Here is a 12946-nt window from a genome sequence, read left to right on the forward strand (position 1 = left end):
TTTGATATTTCGATATAACAAATTAAGTTAAATGAATTTTAAGATTTTCCAAAAAGGTTTTCTAAGTATATTCGATATAATTATTCGAATATCAAAATATTACTCCAAATCTTTCAAATGTCATTTTTAATCCTTACTCAAGTGTAAAATTAAGTTTTAATCTTAAAATAATTTCAAAACGATTTTACAAAATATTTCGAACCATCTCAAAGCCAAAAATTCCAGATTGCTCAGAGGGAACCGATTCCCCTCCAAGGGGATACCGATTCCCCCTGAATGGTTTGGCTCCGAGAATTCCAGTATGCTCGGAGGGAACCGATTCCCCCCATGGGGTACCGATTCCCCCCCATGTAACGGTCGAAATATTTGAATTTTACACTTAGGGAACCGATTCCCCTTAAGGGGTACCGATTCCCCCTACGCTCCAAACTGTTTTATTAATTGATTTCACACTAAAACGGCTATATTATCTTCATTAATGATCCCCAACATTCAGAAGTGATTCAAGCTGTATTTAAGCAAGCTTAGAAGCCATTGATCAAGAACAAGAAACATCAAGCAACTAGAATCAAGAGAGAATCAAAGAGAAAGCATCAAACCTCAAGTTTGAGCATTTCAAGCCTATTTTTCATCCAATATTCATTTTGCTTTCAAAAACACTTATTGTGCTCAATTGTATTCATTCTTGCGTGTTCTTTTCTTTGTTCTAGAATTGTGCAAATTATCTACCTTGTGAGGATTTCCTTGTAAGTTTGCAAATTTGTATTGTTCTTTTTGGGAGAGAGTGTTCTCAAGAATTTGGGGTATAATTCTTGATGATTTGTAAGGTTACTCTTTGTCCTCAAAAGAAAGACAAATTAGTGAATTTGTGGAAAATCCTTAGTGTGGATAGCTAAGGTAGTGGACGTAGACTTTGGTTGAGAAAGTCGAACCAGTCTAAATCGCTGTGCAATTTCTTTTAATTTTCTGCAAAAGCTTCCACCAAAATTTTTATTGCCAATTCACCCCCCTCTTGGCCAATTCTGTCAATCGATTAACTCAATAATTGGTATCAGAGCCTAACTCATTTGAAGGTTTAATTGCCTTTTGAGTCAATTCGGGAAGAGCTACATCGATACTCAAAGTCATCAATGGCCTCTACTTCAAACTTCGACTCTGGTCTCGATTCGATGCCCGTCAACAAGCCTCATTTCTTCAATGGGGCTAATTATGCCTATTGGAAAAACAGAATGATGTACTTCATTCAAGCAAGTGACATGGGAGCATGGAATGTCATAGAAGAATGATACTTCAAGCCTCTCACTCATCCAAGATTATGGAGTGAAGGAGAGACAAAAATGTTCCAGCTCAACTCCAAAGCCATCCATATCATATTTTGTGCTCTTGGACTAGATGAATACGGAAGAGTTTCATCTTGTACAACCGCCAAAGAAATATGAGACAAACTTCAAGTCACTCATGAAGGTACCGATGAGGTAAAGAAATCTAAAATTAGTATTCTAACGCATAGCTATGAAAATTTCATGATGAAACCAAATGAAGATATCAAAGCTATGACGGATAGATTCTCAACGATTGTCAATGGTCTCAAATCATATGGAGAGATCATTTCAAATGAAAAGCTTGTGAGGAAGTTAGTCTACTCCCTCCCAAAATCGTGGCAATCAAAGAAGACGACAATCATCAAGTCTAAGGATCTAACATCCTTAACTCTTGAAGATCTAATCGGTTCACTCCTCACTCATGAAATGATGCTTGAAGATGAGGTGGACATTGATAAGATTGAAGAGACACCAAAGGAGAAGGAGAAGAAGAAAAACATTGGAGTTGCTCTCAAATCCATAAAAAAGGAGAGTGATTCAGATGAAGATGACGATGACGAAGAAATGGAATTGTTTTCCAAACGGTTCAGAAAAATGATGAGACCTTATCGAGGAAGAAAATTCAAACGAAATGAAGGCCTCAAAAATGAACCAAAAGAGAAGTACCCGATCATTTGCTATGAATGCAAAAAGCCGGAGCATGTCAAATATGATTGCCCACAACTGAAGATAAAGGGTCAATAAAAAATTAAGCACAAGGCTCATATGGCTACATGGAGCGATGAGGAAGGTTCCGATGAAGAGGAACAAGAAGTAGCAAACTTGTGCTTGATGGCATTCGGGGAAGATTCTAAGGTAACCTCTAACTCATCTGATTTTGATGATTTATCCTATGATGAGTTATTAGAGGAATATAATGGGTTGGATAAGGATTATGAGAAATTATTTTTAAAATATAAAAATGATGTTTCAAAATTAAAAAATGAAAATAAACTCATATCCAAAACCAACAACGATCTTGAAAGTAAAATCAAAGATGTGCAAATCAAACTAGAAGAGTTTGAAAAGAAAATTTTGGATTTGCAAAATTTACTTTCAAAGGTCAATGATGATCATCAAAAGAAAATTGATGATCTTAAAACTTCTTTTGATAAAGTTGGAACAAAACGTTTTGAAAATGGAGAAAATTCAAAATCCAACTTTGTTAGAAAAAGTTTTAAAAACTACAATCATAGAGGTCCCCAAAGAACCTCTAATGGAAAAATCATTAGAAGTATATGTGTTCTTAAAGAGCTCATTACTACTAAAGATAAAAATATCCTACACAAATGGATACCTAAGGGGACTAGGATTTTGGAAACTAATGAATATGGACCTAAAAGAATTTGGGTACCAAAAATTAGAAATTAATCTATGTTTGTAGGAAAAGGAGCATTACTACAAGGCAAGGGAAACAAATCCAAATTCATGGTACCTTGATAGTGGATGCTCAAGACACATGACCGGAGATAAAAACCGGTTCATTGAGCTTAACGCCAAAAATGGAGGAGAAGTGACTTTTGGTGATGATTCAAAAGGTCACATTGAAGGTATTGGTACTATTGGTAATACCTCTTCTATACAAATTAAGAATGTTTTATATGTGAATGGATTAAAGCATAATCTATTGAGTATTAGTCAATTTTGTGATAAGGGATTCAATGTCATGTTTGATATTAATGGTTGTAAAGTCATTGACATTGCATCTAATCGGATTATGCTTGTTGGTCATAGAATATGAAACATATACATGGTGCATTTAGATTCTATTGATATGACTAATTTGTGCCTAATTGCTAAGGATGAACATGATAGTTGGTTATGGCATAGGAGACTAGGACATGCTAGTATGAGTGTTTTACAACGGCTAATTCAAGGTGATTTAGTTCGAGGGTTGCCTAAGCTTAAATTTGATAATGATAAAATATGTGATGCTTGTGCTAAAGGAAAACAAAATTGTGTTGCATTATCTACCACTGAAGTCGAATACATTTCAGCTGGTAGTTGTTGTGCACAAGTTTTATGGATGAAACAACAACTTTTTTATTATGGAATTGAAGTTGGTACCATTCCTATCAAGTGTGACAATACTAGTGCTATTTGTCTCACTAAAAATCCCATCCAACACTCTAGAACTAAGAACATTGAAATAAGACATCACTTCATTAGAGACCATGTCACTAAGGAAGATGTAGTTCTAGAATTTGTTGATACTTTGCACCAATTAGCAGATATCTGTACAAAACCTTTAGACAAGGAAAGATTTTGGACACTTAGGAGAGACAATTTGTTGATACTTTGCACCAATTAGCAGATATCTTTACAAAACCTTTAGACAAAGAAAGATTTTGGACACTTAGGAGAGAATTAAGTTTGACCAACCTATCTTCACTTAGTGTTTAAAATAATTTTAGCACTTTTAAGACTAAATGAAAAATGTTAATTTTTGATTGCATTCATTGCTATTAGTTAGGGGGAGTTTATGATTCTTGATGAAAAATTAATTTTATGTTCAAATATCAATTAAAGAATAATTTGATTGTTTGAACATGATTAATTTTCAATATATGAGTTGCCAAAACCACTAGAGAAAATTAATTTAGCATTTTGTGTGTTTAAAATCGGATTTTAGCATTTTGGTACAGAGGGAATCGATACCCCCATGAGGGAACCGATTCCCCCTTTGAAGGGGAATCGATACCCCTGGGGTTCTGGTTTTATCGGGAAGAAACCCCATATTTTTGCTCAAACTCTCTCTTTTCTCTTCTCATTGCCGCTGTTCTCGTCCTCTACTCTCTCAAATCTCTATTTTGTCTCAAATCAACGATTTTAATCGGAATTCACTTCAAACATCATCTTCTAAAACTGCTAGCATCATTAAAATCGTGCAAACAACATCAAAATCCACTCAATCTCATATTTCAAGGTAAAATTTTCTAAACTCTCTATTTCATTGATTTTGAACATAGGACTAGTTTTAATTAGTTCTAGGTAGAAATAGTGATCGGGCATTGATTGTTTAGTGATTAGAAACTAGATATTACAACTAATTTCATAAAAAATACAAGAATTTTCCAAAATATTTGAAATTTTTGAAATAATAAAAAAAAATTAAATTATTGTGTTTTGATTGAATTATGTTGTTGTTATGAAAACTATACATATATTGTTTTTAAAAATCTTATTTTTCAATAGTTTTCAAAAACTTTGCCCATTAGGATTGAATTAGAGAACCTTGAAATATTGAGGACTCAATTGAGTTTTGGGATTGATTGAATTGCATACATGTGTTTTCTAAATTGTAGGTTATCCATTTTTTTCCGATTTCCTAAACCATGTCCAATCCTAAGCGTGCTAGGTCATCATCTAGTCGCTCACACCGTCAACCAAATCCACCTCCAAATCTTCCTCCTATTCCTGAAATTCCAATTCCTAATCCTAATCCCATTGATCCTAATTTGACTATCCAAAACTCGTGCTTCAATCATCCTGGTCCTAGAAATCATCGTTTTTGGTATTATCAATATTTCAACTCTTACAAAATTAGAGAAGAATGTATTCCTTCTCGTCAAGCTATGTTAGATATTAATTTTAAATATCTTCCTCTTTTACAAGAGTGGAAATTTGACAAACTCTTTGAACTTGAACCCATTGTCTACCATCAACTTGTTCGTATTTTCTATTCTAATGTCGTTTGTGTTAAAAACTGAACTGAAACCGAAACCATAGGAATTCGTTCCTACCTTCTAGGACAATTCTTATATATTGACTCGGCTTACATAGCCAATGCATTCGGATTAGATAATGATGGTATTTCAAATGAAAAACAAATCTTAGGATCTCGTTATAAAAGAATGGATAGTGCAAGTGTCTTAGACCTTCATGAACGTTTTCTTCATCTAATGATTTCTTGGTGGTTTTGACCATCCGGAGGTCGTTATTCTACTCTTAGAGCCTTGGATCTTTGGTGGTTATATTGTTTCGAAAACAGTATTAAAATAAACCTACCTCAGATCATTTTTGATGAAATTGTTGAAACTGTAAATCTTGTTCCTAACAAGAAACTCTGTTCATCTCTAGTTTACGGTTGCATTTTGAGTAATCTATTTTCTAAAGCCGGGCTTAGAGTAGGTCTAGATGCCTCATTTCCTCTAAAGAAACAAACTAATATTCTTTATTTAACAAGAGCGGGATGGATAAAGGATAAGGAAATCGGTGAATGGGTTCGATCGTCTAAAAATACTCCAGGAGCTAGTTCTTCACGAGCTCAACCAGAAGCTTGACGACGATCCCGAGCTTCAACAATTAATGCGAGACATCGATGAAGCCGAAGATGAGCCTAAACAGCCTGAGGAGCAGCCCCGAGGAGCAAGCACAACAAACGCATCAAATGCCTCCATATTTTCAATCTTTTTTGGAGACATTCGATTTCCGATATGCTACCATGGATTCGCGCTTTACTTCTATAGAGTCTCATTTATCCACAATGGGAGCTCAACAATTAGAAATCCTCCGAGAGATGCGCACAAACAATGCTTCGATGAATGAACGTATTGATGCACTCTCACACGAGTTAACTGCTATACGAGCTTGTTTTCCCCCCTCCCGATCCAGATGTTTAATTATGTGTTTAGCTTTAAAACTTTGAACTAAAAGATTATTGTTTCAACATTTTGAATATTTTGGATTGTTTGATTTTGTGGATTGTTAGACTTTGGATTTGTTTGGATGTTTGAACTTATATATTGTGTGGTTAAATTTATTCATTATTGCATCATTTAAATCATGTTAGATATATGACCAATTTTGCCATGTCACATTAATTATGAATATTGATTATGGAACTAATGGCTAACATTTCTCTTGATTGTGATCTTAGCAGCTTAAACTATATATATTCAATTGGCTATATGATTTAAAAACCTTGTTTAAAATCTTTTACAAGTCTTTTTGATTTAACAAAAAGGGGGAGAAGTGTTAAAGTAAGGGGGAGTAATTTTTCAAAAACGTCGTTTTTGATTTCAAAATCTTAAAATGTTTTGTTATATCAAAAAGGGGGAGATTGTTGAAAATATTTTGATATTTCGATATAACAAATTAAGTTAAATGAATTTTAAGATTTTCCAAAAAGGTTTTCTAAGTATATTCGATATAATTATTCGAATATCAAAATATTACTCCAAATCTTTCAAATGTCATTTTTAATTCTTACTCAAGTGTAAAATTAAGTTTTAATCTTAAAATAATTTTAAAACAATTTTACAAAATATTTCGAACCATCTCAAAGCCAAAAATTCCAGATTGCTCAGAGGGAACCGATTCTCCCCTGAATGGTTTGGCTCCGAGAATTCCAGTATGCTCAGAGGGAACCAATTCCCCTCCATGGGGTACCGATTCCCCCCTATGTAACGGTCGAAATATTTGAATTTTACACTTAGGGAACCGATTCCCCTTAAGGGGTACCGATTCCCCCCACGCTCTAAACTGTTTTATTAATTGATTTCACACTAAAACGGCTATATTATCTTCATTAATGATCCCCAACGTTCAGAAGTGATTCAAGGTGTATTTAAGCAAGATTAGAAGCCATTGATCAAGAACAAGAAACATCAAGCAACTAGAATCAAGAGAGAATCAAAGAGAAAGCATCAAACCTCAAGTTTGAGCATTTCAAGCCTATTTTTCATCCAATATTCATTTTGCTTTCAAGAACACTTATTGTGCTCAATTGTATTCATTCTTGAGTGTTCTTTTCTTTGTTCTAGAATTGTGCAAACTATCTACCTTGTGAGGATTTCCTTGTAAGTTTGCAAATTTGTATTGTTCTCTTTGGGAGAGAGTGTTCTCAAGAATTTGGGGCATAATTCTTGAGGATTTGTAAGGTTACTCTTTGTCCTCAAAAGAAAGACAAATTAGTGAATTTGTGGAAAATCCTTAGTGTGGATAGCTAAGGTAGTGGACGTAGACTTTGGTTGAGAAAGTCGAACCAGTCTAAATCGATGTGGAATTTCTTTCAATTTTCTGCAAAAGCTTCCACCAAAATTTTTATTGCCAATTCACCCCCCTCTTGGTCAATTCCGTCAATCGATTAACTCAACAGATATCTTAATTGTATGTGTTTCTTCATGGAATGAAAAGATAGATTCTTTGCTAGATGGATAGAACTTTGACTGTCGCAGTACAAGACATTGTTTTCTTGTTTCTTGCGTAACTCTTCCAAGAAACTTTGGAGCCAGACCATCTCCTTACTGGCTTCCGTAACAGCGACATATTCAGCTTCAGTTGTGGAGAGAGCAATTATCTTCTGTAGTTGAGAAACCCAACTCACTACAGTACCTCCTAGAGTATAGACATACCCTGTAGTGCTCCTTCTGATGTCAACATTTCTGGCTAAGTCATCATCTAAATAGCCTGTCAGTATAGTATCTCCACCTTTGAAACAAAGTACTTTGTTTGTGGTACCCTGCAGATATCTGAGGATCCATTTGACTACTTCCCAATGTACCTTGCCCGGATTATTCATGTACCTGCTAACAACTCCCACTACATGAGCAATATCTGGACTAGTACCTTCACCATGTGTGCACGTTCTTCCTCCGTTTTTGGTGATTGTTCTTTGGAGAGTCTAAAATGAACATCTAAAGGTGTAATTACTGGTTTAGCATCTTGCATGTTGAACTTGGAGAGTACTTTGTTGATGTACTCAGCCTGTAATAATATCAAAGTCCTCGACTTTGTGTCTCTCTTGATCCTCATCCCAAGAATCTGCTTTGCAGCGCCCAGATCTTTCATTGCAAACTGCTTCGACAATTTTTTTTTTCAAGTTTACAATCTTTTGCATATCTGAACCTGCAACAAGCATGTCATCAACATACAACAATAAAATAATGAAGTTGTTGTCGAACTTCTTGATTAGCAACAATGATCTGCTTGGCATCTGGTAAAACCACTACTACTCATAAAGCTATTGAACTTCTTGTACCACTGTCTAGGAGCTTTTTTTAATCCAGACAAGCTCTTCTTCAACCTGCATACTATATTTTTCTTGTATGCCTCTATGAAGCCTTCTGGCTGCCTCATATAGATTTCTTCCTCCAAATCACCATGAAGGAAAGTTGTCTTCACATATAACTGTTCAAGATGTAAATTCTCTGTAGCTACAATTTTCAAAACCATTATAATTGTAGACAGTTTTATGACTGGAGAGAAAATTGCATTGTAGTCAATACCTTCTTTTTGCTGAAAACTTTTGACAACCAATCTTTCTTTGTAGCGTTTGCTCCTATTGTGCTCTTCTTTGATCCTTTAAATCCACTTGTTGTGGAGTGCTTTCTTGCCTATTGGTAATTCAGTTAATTCCCACGTCTGATTTGACATGAGCGAGTCCATCTCATCTTTCATGGAAGACTCCCACTTTACTGAATCCTCACCTGCATTGCTTCATCATAATACTTTGGTCACCATTGTCAGCCAGCAACAAGTAGTGCAAAGAAGGCGAATAACGTTGGGTTGGTTTAGGAATTCTGGAGGAGCGTCTTAGTTCTGGTGTGTCTGGTTCTTCTTAAACTACTTCTGGTCTGATCTGAACATCATTTCCAAAAATATCCTCGAACTCAGCAAATTCCTTTGTTTCAGCTTCGGTATTAGAGCTACTTGATTCTATGGTTGACCTGTCTTTGTACATCATATTCTCATTAAAAATGACATCTCTGCTTCTGATGATATTTTGATTTTCGTAGTCCCAAAATCGGTAACCGAACTCATCACCACCATAACCAACAAAGATACATTTGTTGGACTTGGTGTCAAGTTTACTTCTTTCAGCAGAATTTATGTGTACATAAGAAATACAATCAAACACTCTTAAATGCGAAAGGTTTATTTCTTTCTTTCTCCAAACTTCCTCTGGTATTCCACCATCTAAAGGAACTAAGAGCCCACGGTTGATCAGGTAAGCTGAAGTGTTTATAGCTTCAGCCTATAGAAATTTGGGCAATCCGGCATGTATCCTCTTGCTTCTGGCATATTCATTCAGAGTTCTGTTCATGTGCTCTGCTACGCCATTATGTTGCGGTGTCATGGGAATTATTGTCTCCATCTTGATCCCATTATTTGCGCAGAAATCTCTGAATCTACTATTTATGTACTCTTCTCCATTATCAAACCTCAACCGCTTGACTTTCAGACCAGTCTCATTTTCCACCATGGGCTTCTATTTTCTGAAGATATCAAAGATTTCTGATTTCTTCTTCAGAAAATAAACTCACACCTTCCTTGTAGAATCATCGATGAAGGTGACATAATATAGTGAGCCTACAAGTGATGGAACTGGAGATGATCCCCATACATCAGTATGAACCAACTCTAACTTTTCTGCCTTGGGTGTCTTGCCAATCTTTACAAAACTAACTTTCTTTTATTTTCCAAAGATGTAATCCTCGCATAGTCTGACATCTACATTCTTTAGATCCGGCAGTTTCCCTTTTGGAAAAAGTGTATTCATCCCTTTCTCGCTCATATGGCCAAGCCTTTGGTGCCATATGTTTGATTTTCCATCATCATCTGTTACTGCAATGATATTCTCTAAGTTTGAGGTTACATAGAGAGTACCAGTCTTCTTACCACGATCAATGACAAGTGCTCCTTTGGTAATCTTTCATTCACAGCCTGAAAAGGTTGTACCATATCCTTCTCCATCAAGCTATCCTACAGAAATCAAATTTCTTTTGAGGCTAGGAATATGTCTCACTCCTTTCAGTTTCCATGTGGTCTGGTTTGCCAACTTTAATCGGATGTCTCCTTTTTCGACGATCTTCAAGGTTTCATCATAAGCTAGATGATCTTTCCAAAATCACCACTGATATAGTTCTCCATGATTTCTCGGCATGGGGTGGAGTGGAAAGATGCCCCTGAATCCAAGATCCATGATTCAATCGGACTGCTAACGCTTAGAATCATGGCATCACCTGTCTCCTCTGTCATGTTGGCATATTCATGTGTGCCGGTATCTTTCTTCGGTGCTCGACAATCTCTTTGAAAGTGACCCTTCTTTCCACAATTATAACAGGTAAAATATTTCTTTCCCGTTCTTGATTTTCCCTTTCTAGACTTGGATCTGCCACGATTTGAATTTCTTTTTGAAGTTCTCCCTCTAGACTCCGTATGCAAGGCTGAGGAGGTTGATGCTTCACCCGATTCTCTTCTTCGAATTTATTCGCTTAATGTCAGATTTCGAACATCGTTGAATTTCAATTTGTTGTTTTCCGACGAGCTGCTGACTGCTGTAACAGTAGCATTCCAATTATTTGATAGAGATGATAAGAGAATTAAAGCTCGAACTTCATCATCGAATTCAATTTCCATAGAACTCAACTGGGTTGTGATTGTGTTGAGTTCATTCAGGTGTTGAGCCACTGATGCTTCTTCCGCCATCCGTAAATTAAATAATCATCTCATCAAGTGAACTTTGTTTGAGGCCGATGGCTTCTCATACATACTAGAGAGAGCCGTCATAAGACATGTCGTGGTCTTTTCCTTTGTTATGTTAAAAGCAACATTGTGGGATAACGTCAGTCGTATAACTCCGAGGGCTTGTTTGTCGAGAAGAGCTCAATCTTCATTCTTCATTCCCTCTAGTTGCTTTCCTGAGAGAGGTTGATATAGATTTTTCTGGTACAAAAAATCTTCAATCTGCATCTTCCAAAAACCAAAGTCCGCACCATCGAACTTTTCAATTTTCACCTTCCCTTCGTCTGCAGCCATCACTCCCACTCGAATCTGACTTCGTTTGGATCGTTTCTGACAATTTTTATGAATCACCATGTATTAGAACACCTCCGTCAATAAATTCGTATCACCGACGAAATTTTGCTATTCACAAAATTCATTATTCATGTGAATAGTAACCTCACAAAAAATTGATAAAATTCACAACCAAAAGCTCTGATACCAGTTGTTGGGAAATAAACGAGTAACGAGTAATTTTCCTATAACCAGATTAGTGAGAATGCGAAATAAAAGTTGAAAAATAATACCCGAAATTGATAATGGAGTTCAGCCAATTTTGCCTACGTCTCTGGACTGCTGTAGATCTTTTATTCAAGAGAGAAAATTTACATGTGTTTATAAAACACTCACAACTCACAAGAAAACTCTCTAAACTCTTTAGTGTTGGGAGAAAGAAATGATTTGGGATGATTTTGAAGCTAAATGGGTTAGGGTATTTATAGTTGAAGCTTAATGACTAATCTTTATAAATACCCTAAAGTTCAGGGACTAAAAATAATTTTCCCATGCCTAAAATTCAACAAAATTCAACCCCCCATTTTGATTTTCAAGCAGCCGGTTGCCAAGGAATTTAGCAGCCCACGTGCTTTTGAATTTTCAACACCTTTGTGGTGCGCGGCGTTTAGTAAAGTCGATAATCCCTTTGCACAAAAGAGAAACAAATATGGACAGAGGGATCTCTTTGTCTAAGTCCCCACTTCGGGGTAAAGGAATTTGAGAGCTTACCATTAATCTTGACTTGGAACTATACCGTACAAATACACTTTAATAATCACCATGAAAGATTCATTAAAGCCCAATCGTTCCATAATCACAAATAAAAAGTTTTATTCTACCCTATCATAAGTTTTTTCCATATCTAATTTGAGAACGACCCCTTTATTAGGGCCACTATTAGAGCCTTTAAGATAGTGGATAAGCTCATGAGCAACAAGAAAGTTATTAGAAATTATATGTCTAGGAACGAACGCACATTGGTTGATCTCAATACACTTAGAAATAAAAGGCTTCAGACGGTTGACTATCACTTTAGACACTATTTTATAAACAAATATATAAAAACTAATAGGCCTAAAGTTTTTCATAAATCTAGGATTAGTGGTTTTTGGGACAAGGACAATGATCGTTTTGTTGGCAATTTCAAAATCAATGAGACCATTTAACAAGTAGAGGAAAACAATATAGTCAGAACCGACAATACCCAACAAGAGCGATAAAAAGTTAGCCTCTCCTCCACGTGACCTTTTCCTTACCCAATATTGATATTGACGTGATGGGTAAACTGTGTATTTAGTCTCTCCATTTTATCATGTGTCTGTTTTGGTCATTCAACTTTAAAATGATGTTGATTTTATTACCAAACTTTTGAAAGTTGTTTTTAGGTCGCGCAACCCTTGTCGTGTACTAGCAGTACCAAAATATTACATTTTGAGAAATTTTATTTATAAAAGTAATTTATTTTTTATCCTTCTTTTTCTCCATTGGATGACATCCTTCTTTATTGTCGTTTGGTCATTATCAACCATCATTTATAACCATGTAATCAATACCAAAATACTCCTCTTTTCCTTTATTATTCTTCCAAGTTTGATTTTTCTTGATTTTTTTTAAATCGACAAAACTCAAATTAATTTTATCTTAGTATGATATGCAATCTCCGTCGTTTGACGTTAATGACTAATGAATCAAAGGGAATGAGAAGAAAGTATCAATTTTTTTTTTATCAACGACAAAATTTTAAATGTTAAAGAGAACAACCGAGTAGCCTAAAAACAGAATTCGGAAGTGAAGTGATAAAA

This window comes from Hibiscus syriacus, unplaced genomic scaffold, assembly GCF_006381635.1.
Source record: "Hibiscus syriacus cultivar Baekdansim isolate YM2019G1 unplaced genomic scaffold, ASM638163v2 tig00006991_pilon, whole genome shotgun sequence".
Lineage (NCBI taxonomy): Eukaryota > Viridiplantae > Streptophyta > Magnoliopsida > Malvales > Malvaceae > Hibiscus > Hibiscus syriacus.